This window comes from Antechinus flavipes, chromosome 2 (genome assembly GCF_016432865.1).
Source record: "Antechinus flavipes isolate AdamAnt ecotype Samford, QLD, Australia chromosome 2, AdamAnt_v2, whole genome shotgun sequence".
Classification (NCBI taxonomy): Eukaryota; Metazoa; Chordata; class Mammalia; order Dasyuromorphia; family Dasyuridae; genus Antechinus; species Antechinus flavipes.
In genome coordinates this window covers 630210744-630228621 of record NC_067399.1, presented here as the reverse complement: position 1 = coordinate 630228621, position 17878 = coordinate 630210744, and the positions used below count along the sequence as shown (strand labels likewise).

Sequence of the window (17878 nt, the reverse complement as noted above, 5' to 3'; positions counted from 1 at the left end):
CTCTCGGGTCTCCCCACATTGTCCTCCCTATAAACATGGAGGGGAGGGAGGCTGGAGGAGACTAATTCTGGGGTCATATTTGAACTCTTCCCTGCTCCACTCCATCCGTCCACTCAATTTTAGGGCATGGTCCCCTAAATCTAAGTGGCATTTACTCCTTGTCCTCTCCTCCGCGTCTCCGGTACAGCCCAAGGGGAATGGGATAGGAAGAAATAACACGAAGGTGGTAAATGGGGGGAGCAGCGGAATTACCCCAAACAGTTGTCTCCAAAGAGCCGCACTATCTCAATGCTTAGCTCCAGAATAGTGAAGACACTATTCTAGCCTCTCCTATAGCCCCCATCCCCACCCCCAAGTGCTCAATGCTCCCTCTCTCAGTTCCTGCCCTCTTTGTCCACTCAGAGCCTGGGGACCCCTTGAGGGGGGGAAGTGGGGACGTGTGGTGAAGACCGGACGGCTCGGAGAAGCGAGCTTTTGACACTCCCTTCATTCCCTCGCAATAACAATTCAAAAGGTCGGAAATTCTCATTCTCAGTTTTCATCCTAGAGGATTTTGGTTATGTATACAGTAATCTATATGGATATGTATACACACAGAGCCCCCGAAGGGGCGGGGAACAGATAGTACTCCGGGTGCTGCGTATTTGTATGGGGGGGGAGAGAAAGAGGGGAAGGTAGCTTCTGTCTTCCTTTTTTTTTAAAGTCTTTATCTCCCACTCCAATTTGCACGATTTTTCTCTTCCTCTCCCCCTAAACTTGCAGAGTACAAAAAAAAAAAAAAAAAAAAAAAAAAGCAAGTCCGGGTGGAGAAAAGGTGTGTGTGTTTTGGGGTGTATGAATGTATTAGGGTGTATGTGTGTTTTCCTCTTAAGGGGGGGAGAGAAAGAAAAAGAGGGAAGGAAGAGGAAAAGTGGCATCTCTGGTTGAGAAGAGGAGGAAGAGGAGGAGGAGGAGACGCGCTCCCTTTCAGATAGAAATCTAGGACAGCTTTTGCCGGCAGCCGGCAGTGAGCGGGGCCCTTTGGAAATAGAATAGCCAATGTAATTTGACACTTCAACTTGCTCTGCTTCAGGCTAGTTGATTCACTTACTCACCCACTAACGCCGAGTTCCTTTTCACTGTCTGTGGACATTAAAAAAAAGGGGGGGGGGAGCGAGAGCGAGAGAGCAAAGGAGAGAGCGAGCGAGCAGAGAAATAAAGCTCGAATCCAGTCGTAATTCTGATTTCTCTACCCCCCCTTTTTTTTCCTCCCGCTCTCCCTCCCTCTCTCCACCACCAACCGCACAGATCTCCCCCGCCCTCCCCCTCCCCAAAATCCATTGGGGGAGAAAAGGAAAGGAGAAAAAGAGGGAGAGAGAGAGCGAGCGAGAGAGAGCGAAAAGGATTTTGCCCGTGTGTCCTTCCTCCTTTCCTGATTTCTCTTGCTGCTGCCGCCGCTGCTGCCGCTGCCGGTGTTGCCGCTGCTGCCGCTGCCGCCGCCGCCGCCGCTGCGTGCGGCCCCGGCTCCTCGCTAAGCGGTGGGTAAGTTTGCCGTCCTTCTCCTGGGGCTGGTGCTAGGGCTGGGGCTGGAGCCGGAGCCCGAGCCGGAGGGAGGGAAGCCGGGGGTGGACACAATGGATCAGGGCCCCCCACTCTCGGAGTAACCCCCCCACCCCCCGAAGCAGCGTGGAATCGTGGATTAGGCAGACTCGTGCTAGTCCCCGTAATTGTGATTGTTTTCGTAGAATCGTGCGTTTCCTTTTTTTTTCTCTCTTGCTAAGACTTAGGACTGGAAACGTGTGAGGTTGAGGGTTTGTTTTGTGTTGTGTATGTGTTGTTTTTTCCTCCTTTGCTTAAGGGGCTGGAGATAGAGGTGGGCAGGAGGGTCAGTTAGTGCTGGAGGCTAAAGGGAGCCAGCCTTGGTGTTCAGGCTCTCGGTAGCGGGGAGCTGAAGGGAGCTGGGGCTCCTGGTTACGATTTATGTGTGTCTGTGTATCTGTCTGGGTGTAAAGAAACCATGCCTTTCTCCCAGCGTGGCTATCCGCGCTCCCTGTATGTGGTGTGGAGGGGCCAAGGGAGCGCAGGCATTGCTCCGAGGCTGGAGAATGTGGGGGATATCGCCGTAAGCCTTCTTTCCGGTGGGCGTTAAGTTTTTTTTGTGTGTGTATGTGTGTGTGTTAATTGTTGTTGTTACTTAGTATGTTTGTGGCTTTTGGAAGGGTCAACCAGGAAAACACAATGTTGCAATGCTTAAGGTGTATGTGTGTGTGTGTGTGTGTGTGTGTGTGTGTGTGTGTGTGAGTGTGTGTGTGTGTGTGTGTGTGTGTGTGTGAATGTGTGCGCGCGCCGTGGCCGGTAGCCGGGAACTCCTTAAAAACAAAAGGAGGTTTAAACCTCGACCGGGGGACGCCACCGTCTGCCTGCTGGGTTGCCCCAGCCGGGAGAGAAGCCTGCCGCTTCGGAAGGAGCATTTTCTCTGTGTGTATATGTCCAGAAGCTAAAGTGATCTGTCGCCTCCAGTTCCTTTCTCTGTGTCTTTTGCTGTCCCTGGTGGAGTGGAGGGTGGGTGGCAGAGATTGGAGGGGCTGGGCGCGGGGGGCTCCGGGGAACGGTTGGGGGAAGCAGTCTTTGGTGTTCCTTGTGTTTGGGGCTGAGGAGGGAAACACTGGAAAGTGGGGTTTTCTCTTTCTCCTTCGCCTTCCCCCTCCTCTCCCCAGCTGGAGAAAAAAGCAGGCTAAGCCAGCGCGCTCTCCCCCTCTCCGGTGTACATCTGTCCAGGAAGCCAGGGGAGGGGTAAAAGGGGGGGCTGTGATGGAGGGAAAATAAAACCACATAGAAACAGCGGCAGAAGCGGGATCAGGGAGTGTGTGTGTGTGTGTGTGTGTGTGTGTGTGTGTGTGTGTGTGTGTAGGGAGGGAGAGTGCTGTGAGGGGGGTGGTGGTAGGTGGTGGCATTGTGAAGGCGGGGTGGGGGGCGGGAGAGGAGGGGACCGTTTTCACGGGAGGCTGAGCTGCAGCCGCCCAAAAGGGCGAGAGCTTCAGACCCCGGGTTTAAAAGACACTCCAAGAATGTAAACAACTGGAGAAAGGAGTGCGTGCATGCGGCCGGGAGAGCTCCTCTTCTTCTGCACCCCGGCTTCCCCCCTTCCCTGGGGAGAGGCACCGAGAGCTAGCGAGCTCGGGCCCCGGCAAGTTAGAGTTGTGCACCGCGCGCTGGGAGCTTCAAACTTTCCCCTTGCGCCCCGCACTTTCCCCTCCCCCCCTCAGCGCTCCCCAAGTGGGTGGCAAGAACCCCTTCGGGAGGGCGCGCCTCGGAGGTGAAGGGTGTCCATAAGCTGGACAAGCGGCTGCCTGCGGGATGGCCGCAGAGTTCAGTCCCGCTGAGCCCTGAGAAGGAATTGAAGGCGGGGAGTGGAGGGGAGAGCCCGGCTCGGGACTCCCTTCTCGGGGTCCCGGACCAACTTCTTCGGGTGTCCCAATGGGTAGGTGAATAACCTCCGAGCAACCATCGGCCAAGGTTTGGATGGCTTAGAGTGCCTGAAGAGTGGGTTTTTGCTGGAGCAGGTCTGGGTGCAGGCTGTCCCCTCCTTCTTTCTCTCCCTTCTTCCCTCCTCCTCCTCCTCCTCTTCCTCCTCCTCTTCTTCCCCCTCCTTCTCCTTCCCCCTCCTTCTCCTTCCCCCTCCCCTTTCTCTCCTTTCCTCTGACTGCTTTCTCAATGCACTGACGAGAGGGAGGAAGATTTAAGTTGGCAACCTAAACAAATGTTGTCTCAAAGGTTCCTTGAGAGCGAGTTGGAAAAGAGTGGGGGTTGGGGGGGGGGAGACTGGACTGGAATGATCCAGAGGAGTCTGAAGGGTGCCTCTTCCCTTTTCAGATAAGAAAGCCATTTTAGAGACCACCACTAACAACCCCCCCCCCCCGCCCAAAAAACAACAACAACATCAACAACAAAAAACAAACAAACAAACAAACAAACAAAAAAAAAAAAAACTGTGCATCACAAGGAATGGTGCCTTATAAAATTTAAAAGGGCAGCAGCCCATTAAGGCGATGGCCTGGCGCCTGGCTCCAGGAGCTTCTCGAGCTGCCTGCTTTTTCACTGCCAAGGGCTTTTTAAGGGATTTTCTTGAGCAACAGTTTCTCCTGGTTGCAATATGGGACCCTGGCCTTGTAAACTACAGGATTAAATGATGCCGTCTCCTCTTCCTTCTCCTTCTCCTTCTCCTCTCTGGATTCGGGGAGTCAGTAGTCAGTCACCCTGCACAGGAAGGGAGTACGGTGCTGCCCTCAGTTTATTTAAAAAAAAAAAAAAAAAAAAAAAAAAGGTGTGTCTATATGTGTGTGTTAAGGTATAGATCAAATGTGCTGGAGCTGAGAGGAGTAATTAGTTTGTTTTAATGGTCATGAATTGTTACTTTTACTCTTTGGCATTTGCCCTTGGAAAGTTCCAAACTTGCCCTAACATACTAATAATAAGTGGGGAAAGTTGAGAGGAAGGTTCAAAACCTCAGAGCTTTAGCCTTTTCGGGATTCTTGGCTGCCTTTTTGCTGGGGAGGAGACAAGCATTTATTTAACTGATACAGAGTAAGATTCACAGTGGCTCCCTCTACCCTATCCCACCCTATCCCACTCCTGGGGCTTTTGATTGAGAGAAATTTACTGTGCCATCAATCTCCCTATAGTGAGGCCTGATTCAGGTTTATGAATGCCAGAAGTCTTGCCTGACCTTTTTCTCTTTAACTTGAGGATGTTGAAACACCAGCATCAAACAAAAGACACATTGAAAGCAAGGTCTGCAACGGAGCACGTGTGACTTTGAGGCTGGTGGAAGGCATTTGGAGATAGGGTTTGCCTCTGAGTATTTTTTGCTTTCTCCCCTCCTCCCCTAAGGAAGGAGTACAGCATTTAGCTCTGGGAGTCACAAGGCTATAGAAAGTTGTTTCAAGAGCAAATCTCAAAGTTGAGATTCCTGCAATTCAACTGGGCTCAGAGTATTTGAGAGGATTTTAAAATGTTTTTCTTTTTTTTTTTTTCCTGCCAAAACATTTTAATATGGATGGGTTTTTGAAGCTGTTGATACGTGCCTCATTCGATCAGAAGATTCGAGTATAACAAATTCATTCAGATTTAGGGGGAACCCTCCATGTAGAAAAGGTAGTTTGTAAGATTTAAGGGGGGAAAAAAGGATTGGAGCTTATGGTTTTATTTATTATGTCAGCATAAGTCAAAGCCTTCTGCAGGGTGACAAAACTGAATTCATTTTACTTTTTAAACTAAAAACAGCCATGATCTCTAGTAACATCTCTTTCCCCTGCTTGTCCTAGGAAAGAAGCATTAGGGTGGAGAGATTGTGCACTGTTGACATTCCTGGTGACCCGTGGATCTTTTACTCATTTAGGATAATAACAGGGAGAAAGAAAGCAATACAATTCACAGCTGAGAAGAACTAAAAACTTCAATTTTCCCCCCAAATTGGCAGAAAGAGAAGGGAAATTTGAAACTCATTATTCTCCCCTCTTATCTTGCATGAGATTAATATGACATTGTAAATCCTAAATCCTTTGGCCTTAATGGCCAGACTGACTGACACTGGCCATGGCCCCATCTAGCAGCTTAATAAGATGTCGGTTCCTGAAGCAGCTCAGGGAGACCAGCCCAGAAGTTTATCACAGGAAACTTCTTTAAAAAAACAAAACAAAACAAAACAAAAAAACCCTTTTGAGAATGACAGACATGGGCCTCCCAGAGAAGGAGTGTGTCATCTATGTTTCCATTCATAACTTTTTTTTTTGTGAAGGCCCTCCCCCTTCCTTCTATCTGCTCCCCCACTTCCAGCCCCCATCTTTATGAGGTTCTCAAGGTTGCAAAGCCACAACAGAACCTGTGTGTGCTAATTACCACCATGATGCTGTGGCCTTGCCTAATAGGTTTGACCTCTTGGCAAGATGGGCTTGCTTCCGTGCACACAGTGTTCCCGACTACTCTTTGTCTCCCTGGGAAGCCACTGGGAATCTTCTGCCCTTCTCAGCTAGGGGGAAGGGAAAAGACTTAGCCATTGAGTAGTATTTAATTAGGGTCTGCTGGCCTTTAACTGTGTGCTAGAGCCATTTCTTGGTGCTCTGGGAGAAATTCATAGGTCCAGGCTCTGCCCTCAGGGGGTTTACTGTTGAGCTGGAGGTGAGAAAACTTTCATAAAGGCATTAAACAAACAAACAAACAAAAAAGGCTTTTAAGAAGATAAAGTGTCAGGATTTTAGAACTGGAACATCTTGTGGCATCTTGTCTAACCTCCCCTTTTTTAGAAGTAAGAAAGCTGAGACAAACAGATTTGTCCAAAGTCAAGTTAGTAAATGCAGAAGCTAGCATTTGCACCCAAGTTGGTGGTTGTTGTTGAATTGTGTCCAGCTCTCCGTGATCCCATTTGGGATTTTCTTGGCAGAGATATTGGAATGGTTTGCCATTTCCTTTCCCAGCACATTTTTACAGATGAGGAAACTGAGGCATCTGAGAAAAATTCTGAAATCAGATCTTTCGGACCTCAGGCCCCAGATTCTACCCACTCGTGTGTGTACCACCTAGTTGCCCAGCTTGCCTCCAAATCCATTGCTTTTCCCACTACAACCTACTACTGCCCCCAGTGTCATAAGATGACAACGAATGACACAGATTACAGGAAGACATAATAAACTTGAAGAGAATTGAGGCAAAAATCTTGAACAAGGAATCATGGATCTGAGTCTTAACTCTGGGGTGGGTACAGAGTTAACTCACTGTAGTGAGTTTTACTTTTCTCATCTGTTGAATGGAGCTAACACCACATGGATTTCATGAGAGTCAAATGAAACAATGTTTGCTAATGTTTTAGAAGTATGAAAATCTGTCTTTTTGGAGTATAGGAGTACAACTTTGGGGGTACAATTGGTCTGCTGCCCAGATCAGTAGCACAAGAGGTTTTTCCAGCTGGCTGCTGTGATAAACACGTCCAGGGAGTGTCCCCACTGGTGTGAAGGATGTGTTAGGGATCTGGAAGGCTCTCCCCACCCCCAACACACAGGCAGGATACCAGGGGGTCTGTAAGTCACTTCATCTAGCAATCTGCTCCTGGCAGGAAAGACTAGAGTTTAAAGGTTGTCCCTTTCCTCCCAGTACTCAGAGGAAACATGGTGATGCTGTTCAAACTCCCCTAATGGTATTTAGGAGGAATTAGACATGTTTCTTACTGCCGTGAAGGAGCTGTCTGTTGTCTTTGCACTTGAGATATTACTTTGAAGATGGTAGCTAGCCTAGGCCCCACTGACTTTCCATGGGACATTATGATTTCATTTGTGGTTTTTGAAGAGAGGGAGAGAATGCTTTCTCAGCCAGAATCATAGAGAACACAAGAAATCTAAGGTGATCCCTGTCCTCAAAGAGCTTAAGGCGATCCTCAAGCCTTCTCTGGCTCATTCTATGGATGAGAAAACTGAGGCAGACAGGGTTAAGTGACATGCCCAGGAATACAGAGCTTAGGAAGTATCTGAAGCTAGATTTAAGTCTCTCACTATCCACTGTAGCCATCTAGCTACAGAGACATGCATACATATATATACACATATATACAAACATATGTGTGTTTTATATAGAGATAGATAGATATACGTGTATATATGTATATGTGGGTGTGAATAAAAAGTTAAATAATACAAACCAAACTAAGATATGATAGTGAGACAATATGATAAGAATTGAAATAGAACTAGATTTGAGGGTAGAGGAAACAGATTTCATTTGCAGCTCTGCAGTTATTAGCTATGTGGGATGAAGACTGAACCCATGATTTTGTTGATATAGAGAACTCCCACATGAGGGAACTCTCTCTGGAACTCCAGGTTACCACTTTCTCTGCAAATTAGTCTTACCTATAGAATCTAGAAGTATATGAGTTTGTTTTTTTTTTTTTCAGGAGCACAAACCCAGTATATGTTAGAAGGAATTCTTGAACTCAGGTCTTCCTGATGTAGAAGGTAGCTCCCAGTAGCTGTGTAATTATGGACAAGTCGCTTAATGTCACTGGACCTCAGTTTTCCATCTGTAAAATGAGAATGTTGAACTAAATGGTCTCTAAGGAACCTGCTAACTTTAAATCTGACAATCCTCTATACAAGGGGCAAATGAAGGGTACAGCATGTAGTTGATGATATTAATGAAGTTGAAAAGAAAGAGGGAGTCCCTAGAGGACTCAGAGGAGAATGATAGGATCATGACTGGGGTTTTGCAGAGAAGATAGGACTTGGCTAGATGTCCTGTAGGATGAGGAAGGTTAGGAGAGGAAGACAGAAGGCGGGGACTCTCAGGCTAAGTACTTCTCTTGGGTCTCTGGGGGCGACCACCATATTTTAATGGAACAGAGCTAGCTCTCTCATGCTAGGACTCAGAGGCCTCCTTCTGTATTACTTAGCTGAGGTCCCCAGCAGCTGCTCATCTTCTTGGTTCTAATAGTCTGCTGAGTTGTATGCACTCTAAAACTCCCAATTGTGGTTTTCCATCCTTGGGAACATGAATCTGTGGCAAGGGAGTTCTTGAAGTGGTGGGGGAAAGAAACAGATGTGTTTGTAGCCAGCCTTTGGTCCCCTCAGAGAAGAGAAGGAAGTCCACAGAGCCAAGCTGGTTGCCACAGCTCAGATGGTTTCTATAGCTACAAAAGTGACTCAGACCTTTCCCTTCTCCTAGTCTCCCATAGCAAACCCCACGGGTTTCTGTGGGGGATTGGAAGGCACCCCCACAAGTTTGCTGACATACCTTATGACAAGCGCAGCCTGAGGGAAAGAGCAGGCAGCCACTGGGCTAACTGCTTCTTTTGTGTATGAATATGATAAATATCCTGTAGTTGCTTCCATGATAATGATCCTGTCAACAATTAAGGAGAATCCTCCTTAAGTACCTGATAGTGACCCTCATTCACCTGCTGTACATGAAAAGCAAATGACCTGGTCCTATTGAGTATTGAAGGGTCAAAGGGTGAGAAGAACTCAGAGATTACCCAGCCTTACCCTGTCATTATACAGATGAGAAAACTGAGGCAGTAAGAATGTAATGGGTCCAGGGTGGGGAATGGGCAACTAATAATAGTAACCAGCTTTGACATCCCAGAGGACCGCTCCTGTTATAACTAGTGAATGGCAACGTGATAGGGCCTCAGAGAAGGTCAAGGTGTCTGGGATAATTAGATTTCTTAGATTTCAGTATTCCTGAGCTAGTCTGGTGGTCTAATCCTTTTATCCTTTGCTTAGATTTGTAGTTGCTCAGACGACTCTGGGGATAAGAGGTAGGGAAACCCATATTTCCCCAGCTTCTGAAGTCAGCAGGGGGGAATACAACTCTTGAAGGTGTCAGGTGAGGAAGGGTGGGGAAGAGGATGGAGTTCAGCCAGAATCTAGACCTTTTTTTTTTTTCAGGTCCATGGGAATCCAAAGGATCGAGGGTGCTATAATAACACATCTGCATTATTTGGCCTTTTTCCAGAGAGCTTGTCGGTTGACTTTCTGGATGCTCTTCCTGTATACTAGGTAGTAAGTAGAGACCTGTTAAAGGTTTGATTTGTGTTGTTATAGGGCCAAGGATCCTTTTTGAGATCAGTGGACGTATGGAACTGGGATGTTGGAGAGAGGTTGAGCAACCTGTATGAGTGAGTGAGTGAGTGAGTGAGTGTTGGGGGTGTGACTCTATGCAGTGGGGATGCAAAGAACTGCCTGGTTTATCTTCAGCTTGCTTAATCTCTAAAAGTTGTTTTTACCATGGTGCTGCCTCCCTGACTGCATTTCTGTGGCTTTATACTCCTTGGGGAGATTGGGGAGTTTTTTCCCGAGTTTCTACTCTAAGGAAAACCTGGTTTGGGGTGCGGCAGCAAGAAGGGAGATAAAAGAGACCCCCTTAGCCTAAGGGGGGGGAATCTCCCTAGATATCTTTTGGTATCCCTGTCTTGAACCCTCTCTCTTAAGGACCAATAGCCTTCCTGGGAAAGCCCAGGGCTTGGTGTGGGCAGAGCTGGGAAGTGAAGGGATCTAGATTCCTGAAAATTAGCATGAGAATAGAGGCCCAGACAAGAAGCCTCTTGTGTGTAACTCTGGGTCCTTGGGGTAATGATGTGCTGATCTTACCCTAGCCGGCCTTTCCTGCCTGGGCAGCTATATGCCTCTGCTTCAGTGGGTAGGGCATACCAGCTGGGTGGGTCTGGGCTGACTCTAGCTGTCCTTGGAAGCCAGGAGCACATTAATTGGAGGATCCTTACCTAGGGCAGCCGGCTTGATGTTTTCCCCCCCTCTATACTTCAGGCCCCAGTTTCATTGCCTTTTGTGTTTTGAGAAGGCTTGTAACATGAGTGGCCCCCGATTTTCCAAGAGGCTTTTGTTTGGCTGATTAAAACATTTATTGTGGAAAGACTTGACAAGCACTACTTGGTACATACCAGTTCTTGGGAGGCAGGAGACCACCGTCACCTAATGATTGGCTCACCGCACAAGGTGAGCCTTATCAGTCCCTAAGGAGCTCCAAGAATCAGCTTATAACTATTCAGAAGCATTTATTAGATTAGAATTAGAATCCCGGTGCTGTAAGGATAGGCTCCAGTTGGCCACTTAGTGGCAAAGCAATATAAATATCTGCTTGTCCCTTAGCTCTGGCTCATTTATTCTCGAAGAATGTGGTTCTTTCAGGGTAATTCCCCCCAGCCCCCTTTTTATGATAGAGTGTTAGCAATGGAAGCTATTTTAGAGAATATCACTGTACCCCCTTTAGTTTACAGAGAGGAAACAGAAACCCTGATTGGTGAAACAGTTTGCCGGCTGTGACTAGAGATCTGACTTCACAATGAGGAAAGAAGACCTGAGTTTAAGGCCTACCTCTTGCGTGGACTGGCTGTGTAACCTGGACATACTGTACAGCTTTTCTGAAAATCAATGCTCATCTATAAAATGAGTAATTTGTACTTTGGTCTCATTGATACCTTCTAGCTCCAAATGTAAGATCCTATTTCTAGAAAATTAGAAACCAGGTCTGACAGTTCCTCCCCTCCACCATTACTGTTCTTTCCATCTTAACAACGACAACCTTAAAAACACAATAAAAAATAAATAAATGAATAATTTAAAAAAAATAAAATAAAAATGATAACAAATGCCTCATCCCTTTTGTTTTTTGACTACTGAAATCTACAAGGAGAATTGTATTAATCATTTGGCTTTCAATGTCAGGAAGGTTTCCTGACCTAGAAATCACTTCTCAAAAGTCTGAACTTTTTACTAGTGGATCTGGAATCCTGTCACATTATGTGGGAAGCTTGCTTTCTTCCAAGAACAAAAGACCCTAGAATCAGTTACAGAATTCCTATTTGACATCACATTTTCAAAGGGGGGGAACTTAAATATAATTTCAATAAAGGGTCAATTATGTTGCAAATTTTCAGGAAGGTGAAAAAAAATCTCATAATTGTGATGCAGGTTTTCTTTGTTTTTTGCCAATCTCTCCAGAATTGATGAATTTGCTCCATTCTTCTCACATAGAAGTTTGGAAGCTCAACTTTTTTTTTCTTTTTGTAAGAGGATTGGTGAGTGGTTTGCCCCTCCTCCTCTTCTAATCAAAATCCTTTCAAGACTGACTTTGTCCTTCCCCCCCCCCCTTTTTATAACCTGTATATTTATCCTTATCTTTATTTTGGTGAATGTTTGTTAATTAATAAACTCAAAGCCACTCCATGTGTTTAGGCCTCTTGTTATGAGGAGAAAATCCCTTCAAGTAAAAGTTGTGTTTTTCAAGAAATCCTTTAAATTTATGTAGAGAGGCACTCTTTTCCTGATGTACTAATAGAAGGGATTCTTCCATCATCATGTCATAGAGTTGGAAGTGACCTTAAAGATCATCTAGGATTTTTTTTTTTTTTTTTTGGTGGTGGTGGTGGTGGTGGTGGTGGTAGTGGTTGTTTTTTAAATTTGTAAGTAGATTTTTACAGTTGAGGAACCATTCCTCAGGAGAGGAGAAAAACTTATTCAGGGTCATACCACTAATAAGTGACTATCAGATTTCCAACTTGGGACCCCAGATTTTAAGTCAATATATTTTACTCCATTGTTATTGTTCAATTGTGTCCAATTCTTCACGATCCCTTTTGGGCTTTTCTTAGCAGAGATACTAGAATGTTCTGCTATTTTCTTTTCTAGCTATTTTACAGATGAGGAAACTGATCCCTCAGCTAGCAAGTGTCTGAGGCTGGATTTAAACTCAGTTTTTCCTGATTCCAGAATTGGTACTCTATCTGCTTTGTCATTTAGCAGTCCTACTTCACTTTGTATCAGGTTCTATATGTCACCTTGGAGATATCTGTTCTGATGTGCTAACCCTAACATTTTATGGTTCTATTTAAAAAAAAAAAAAAGAATGACATTTTTAAAAGTTAAATTCAGAACTTGTTTTATTTTATTTCAGACATTTTGTTTTAATGATAATGCTAAACTGTACTTGGAAAGTACAGTCCTGGTGATGGACTAATTCTCTTCTCTAGAGACCACACTAACTTTGTAAGGGGTTGGCAAATAAATGATGAATTATCTGGCCCTGGAAACTCACTTACATTGCTACCAGGTGCCTTCCTTGGTCCTCATAGCAGCTCTGGGAAATCAGGGATAGATAGTATTATACCCTTTGTACAGATGGAGAAATGGAAGTTGAGATAGGTCCAGAGTTTCCTGTGGTCTCACACAGTTTGCTCATGGGAAAGCTTTGCCTAGGATTTTCCTTCTCCAACTCTTTCTCCTCAACCCTCTTTATATAATCCCAGTGGGGAAAACAGTCAGTCACACATGAAAAAAATCTGACATCATCTACTTTTAAAACCCTTCATAACCTTCTCCCTCCAACTTCCAGTCTTTGGTTCCCTTCCATGGACTTCACAATTCCGTGACACCATCCTCCTTGCCTTCTGTTCAATGAGTGTCTGATACTCCATTGCCTTTTAACTGGATGTTGTCCTGTACTGATATAAAGTTCTCCCTCCTTGATCCCATGTCCTGCCTTTTCTGGCCTCCTTTAAGGCCTCCACCTTCTGCAAGAGGCCTTTCCCAGTGATTCTACACTGTTAATGCCTTTTCTTTAAGACCATCTTCCATTTATTCTCTATCTCTTTTATGTACAGAAAGATTTCCAGGTTTTTTTTCTCTGTTAGAGTGTATGTTTTTTGAGGCTAGGAATTGTTTGTTTTTCTTTGTATCTTTAGTCTTTAGATAGTACCGGACACATAATAAACAGTTGATGAATACTTGTTGATTTGTTGACATTCCATGCAGTGTCCATAATGCTTGGGATAAGAAGAAGAGTATTTTGGGAAATGAAGGTGATGTAAAAAGGGGATATCTCAGAAAGTGTTATGAAAAGTGAAAGAGAAAATATATATACTGCTTTTCAATCTTAAAGCATGATATTAGTGCTAGTTATTATTGTCATTAATGGTAAAAAGAAAATAAAATATATGAACTTCTTTTTTAAAAAAGCAGGACAACTTTTCAGGATCATAGATCCAGAGCTGGAAGAAATTTTAGTTCAACTTTCTCTTTTGTAAAATGAGGAGAGTGAGACCCAGAGAGTTTCCCAAGGCCACATAGCAGTAGTAAGTGGTAGAGCTGGGATTTCTTTTTGATGTTTTCTGAAGCTAGAAGTCTTCAAGATTTCTTAAAACAAACAAACAAACAAACAAAAACCAAAACCTAGGAACTAAGTGCCAGATTGTAGAGGGTCTCCCAGGTGTTTCAGGGAGAAATCAGAATGACACTGACCCTTGTGTCCCAAGAGGTGGAAAGATCCTACTTTAGTGTTGGCAATGCCGATTTTAAAAGCTTTATAAGTAGCAAGGAAGCAGCTCTATCAGGAGCAAATACTTCCCAAAGTAGCTGAAATTCCAGTCCACCTATCCACACTGGCTTCCCCTAAATGGTAGGCATGGCAAGAATGTGGCCAGGGAGGCAGAAGAGGTATGTAGCCACAGGAGTTCCCTCAGAAACCAGCTCTGGTTCCCAATGGTTAGACTCCTCCTCTCTCCTCCCCCAGCAAAGGAAGGGCTAATGCCAGTTTCAAATCACCAGAGGATCCAGTGGTACAAAGCCGGTATCCCCAGGGAGAGGCAATGAGCTAGAGTGTAAAGGTCTTAAATTAAGAATCAGGAGACCTCAGGTCTAGATTCTAGGGATCTCTGCCACTGCTTTGATGTAGCACTTGTAAAAATTACTTAAGCTCTTCGGATCCCAGTTTAGAGTCCCATCTTTGGAATGAGGAGGAGTGGTCTAGATGAACTTTTTGAGCTTTGTGATTCTATCAGGCAAGTATTTCCCCTAGTGACTTAAATGTCTCTTAGTGTTTTTCTATTCTTAGAATCATAGGATTGAGAACTGGAAGAGACCTTAGAAACTATCACTAGACAGATGTGGAAACTGAGGCCCAGAACAAGGTTGTAATGTAGTAGAAAGAGCTCTTGACTTGGAGCTGGGAGAGACCTGGATTCAAATCCTGCTTTAGATACTAGTTAGCTGTGTGATCATGATTTATTGCCTTTTCAATTTTTTTTCCCTTGATCTACATCTGTGAATTCTCTGTATAAAGAATTTCTGGTGTTAAAACTTAATTCCTTGCTGAAGTTTATTTGAATCTTCAATTCTTTTTTTTAAAGCATTTTATTTTTCCAAATACATGCAAAAATAGTTTTCAACATTCATTTTTGCCAAACTCTGTGTTCCAAAATTTTTTCCCTCTCTCATCTCCTCTCTCCTCCCCAAGGCAGCAAGAGATCCTGCATAAGTTACACATGTGCAATTTTTGTAAACATATTTCCATATTTGTCAGGTTGTGCAAGAAAAATCAAATCAAAAGGGGAAAAATGAAAGAGAAAAAGCAAGCAAACAAACAACAGCTACAAAAGGTCAAAATGTTATGCTTTGATCCACATTCTTCTCCATAGTGCTCTCTGGATGAGGATGGCACTTTCCATCACAAATTTATTAGAATTGCTTTGAATAACATCATTGTTGAAAAGAACCACATCCATCACAGTTGATCATCACATAATCTTGTTGTTACTGCTGTACCTTAAGTTCTTAGAGCAGAGATTCTTAACTTATTTTCTATCTTGGACCCATGTTTTCAGTCTGGTGAAACCTATGGTCCCATCTCAATCAAATGAACAAAACACAATTAATCAGTTAATTTAAATACATATAATTTCTTTTTTGGTATGTTCCAAATGAATTTATTTTACTCTGATGCAAACAAAATGCTTTCACTAAAGCACAGAGACCAATTTAATTACGAAGGTCATTAAAATTTTCAGAAGAAACAAATTACAATGATATCTAGTTATCAGAATTAAAAAAAAAAAGCAAAAAAAAAGCTAAATTCATAGGCCCCAGTTAAGAATTCCTATCTAAAGATTCTGAGAGGTTGAGTGGCTTTTGAAGGACAAGGTCACAATTTAGAGAAGCTTGAACTCTGGACTTCCAAATTCCAAGGCTGGTTCCTTACTTTGCCTCTCTTTGTTGTTGTTTTTATTGTTACTTGAAGCCATCCAGGTTCAAGACTGGAATTTGAACCCAGCCCTAACGTTCCAAATCCAATGTCTTTTCCAATTCTGGGATACAATGTAGATGGTACAATAGTGTGTTACAATATAAAGAATCCAGTATTAGGAGTGAGAGCACTAGACAGCTTCACAACTTTCTATCTATGAGACTTGGACAAATAACAAACTTCTGAGCTTCATTTTACTTATTTGTAAAATAAGAGGGTTGGAAAACAAGACTTCTGATGTGTCTTCCTTCTTTAAAGCTGTGTGATCTTCTCTCTAGCAGGAAGACTTCTGATCATGATTCCCATAGTAGTTGGATGAAGAAAAGGAAACTTAGAGTGAAAATTTTTTTCTCTAAATAAACTTCTTGAAAGACCTAACTTCATCTAGTCATAGGGGTCTATAGACCTGTGTTTATTTGTATGGTCTTTTTCTTTCTTTCTTCTTTTTTTTGGGGGGGGGGTGGTGGTATTATGACCACAAATTCGTTTGTGGCTAGGTACACAAGCCATTTGAAAGGCATACTTGGCAAGAGGTTGAATCACATATCCGGAGTCAGGAGACTGGACTTAAATTGTAGGTAGTTATAGAATGGAGAAATGGAAGGGTCCCAAAAGGTCATTTTGCCCAGTCTTGACCTTTGATGAATAAATAGAACTTTAGAGCTAAGTTGTCCAAAATCACATACAGCTAGTGGCAGAGCTAAGCCTCCTAACTCTGAACATTCTTCTGATTACAATAGAAATTCTGAACAAAGCATCAAGGTGAGCCACAGTGATGACTTGGGAATACTTCTGGCCCAGGGGCCTGAACTTAGCCATCTTTTACCAAACCACCAAAGGGTACTGGAGTTTCTTTCTGGCTCCAGTGTTCAAGAAAGATGAACTCTTGTGGCTGGCCTTGGTTTTATAATCCCCTTGCTTTGAATGTTCACTTATCTCGGTAGCATTTTTTTTTAAAGCCTTTGGTTTTTACATCATGATTATTTCTGGTAGTTGCTTATGATGTGAATGACATTTTCCCTAGTAGCCCCACATCTTTCTTCTGAAAATGTTATGGGTTTTCCAGGACAATTACTGGTTTTCCAGTTACTCAGTTCTACCAGTTAGTAGGCCTTAAACTTTCTCCTTTTTCCTCACTTAGATCTGGATTTGGTTTAACCAACCATAGCTAGTCTCTTTATGTTATTTTCCAGCTCCTGTTATAACAAAGGCCTAAATTCCTCTCATTTTCCTCTTCATAAAGGGGAACAAACATGGATAATATGATTTCTAGTTTGGTGCCTTTGCAATATTACTGCAATTAGATTAGGAAATGATTAAGCATTGCTTGGTCTGCAATGTTGTACACGGGCATTTTCTTTTAAAAGATGCACGTGTTGTGAGTGTGTCGTACTCCCTTTAGCTATTCCTGCCTTTGGATTTTCCTTTTAATTTGTGTTATGTACTTAAATATAAGGACACATTATGATAATTTTCATTGAACAGACTATGCAGGAATCAGAAAAGCTCCTACTTGTATCAATACTAAAAAGTTAACATGCCTTCTCAGGACATCTCTTTGTGCAATGAGTTTATGTATCTTTATTCCCATTTTAGAGGTGATAAAAATAAGTCTCAGAGAGGGAAAAGAACTTGATCATGATCATTTAGTAGGAAATTAAGCTAGTTCTTCTGAATTCCGAGGCCATTCTCTCTGCCTTTCTTTCTTCTTTCTTGTTTTTTTCTCTTTCTCATTCCCCTTTTTTCACTATCTCTGTGTCTCTGTCTCTTGTGTCTATTTGTCTATCTCTGTCTGTCTCTCTGTCACTCTTTCTCTTTGTCACAAAGCCCTCCTTTAAACTAGAGGCTCAGAAGCAATCTGAAGAGTTGATAGGAATGTCAATGGCCATCCCCAATGAATACTACAAGAATCCTTTCTTTGACAAATCATCTAATTTTTGCTTGAAGACCTTCATCATCATCAACATCATCCATTTATGCAGCAATAGCACGTTATATGTATCATCTCCTTTGATACTCTCCACAACCCTGTGAAGTAGGAAGTATTGTTCTCATTTTACAGATGAGGAAACTTGATTCTGAGACAGGTTCTAAGAACCTGCCCAGATCTGCAGTCAGTAAATGTCCTAGGCCAGATCTGAACTGAGATTTTTGTTACTCTAAGTACAGAACTCTTCCTTTCTTTATCATGGCTACCATGGTGGGGGCGGGGGGGAAATGCCTCAATTTTAGAGCCATAGCCCCTTCTGGAGAATGGTACAGTAGAGCACTGGCTTTGGAGTCAACTGAGTTGGATTCAAATATCACCTCTGATTGCTTT

At 43.6% G+C, this 17878-nt stretch overlaps 1 protein-coding gene across 2 annotated transcripts in view; it reads left to right on the top strand.

Annotated features, from left to right (window-relative positions):
• The first annotated feature begins 866 nt into the window (after positions 1–866).
• The window catches only part of ZMIZ1 (zinc finger MIZ-type containing 1), a 430629-nt gene continuing 413617 nt past the window's right edge, over positions 867–17878 (top strand). The window contains exon 1 of one of the 2 annotated variants that reach the window (XM_051982018.1): positions 867–1517. The gene's annotated coding sequence lies outside the window, so the exon portion shown is untranslated. Of the gene's footprint in view, positions 1522–17878 lie in introns of both variants that reach the window. The other variant, XM_051982017.1, reaches the window with a different exon arrangement.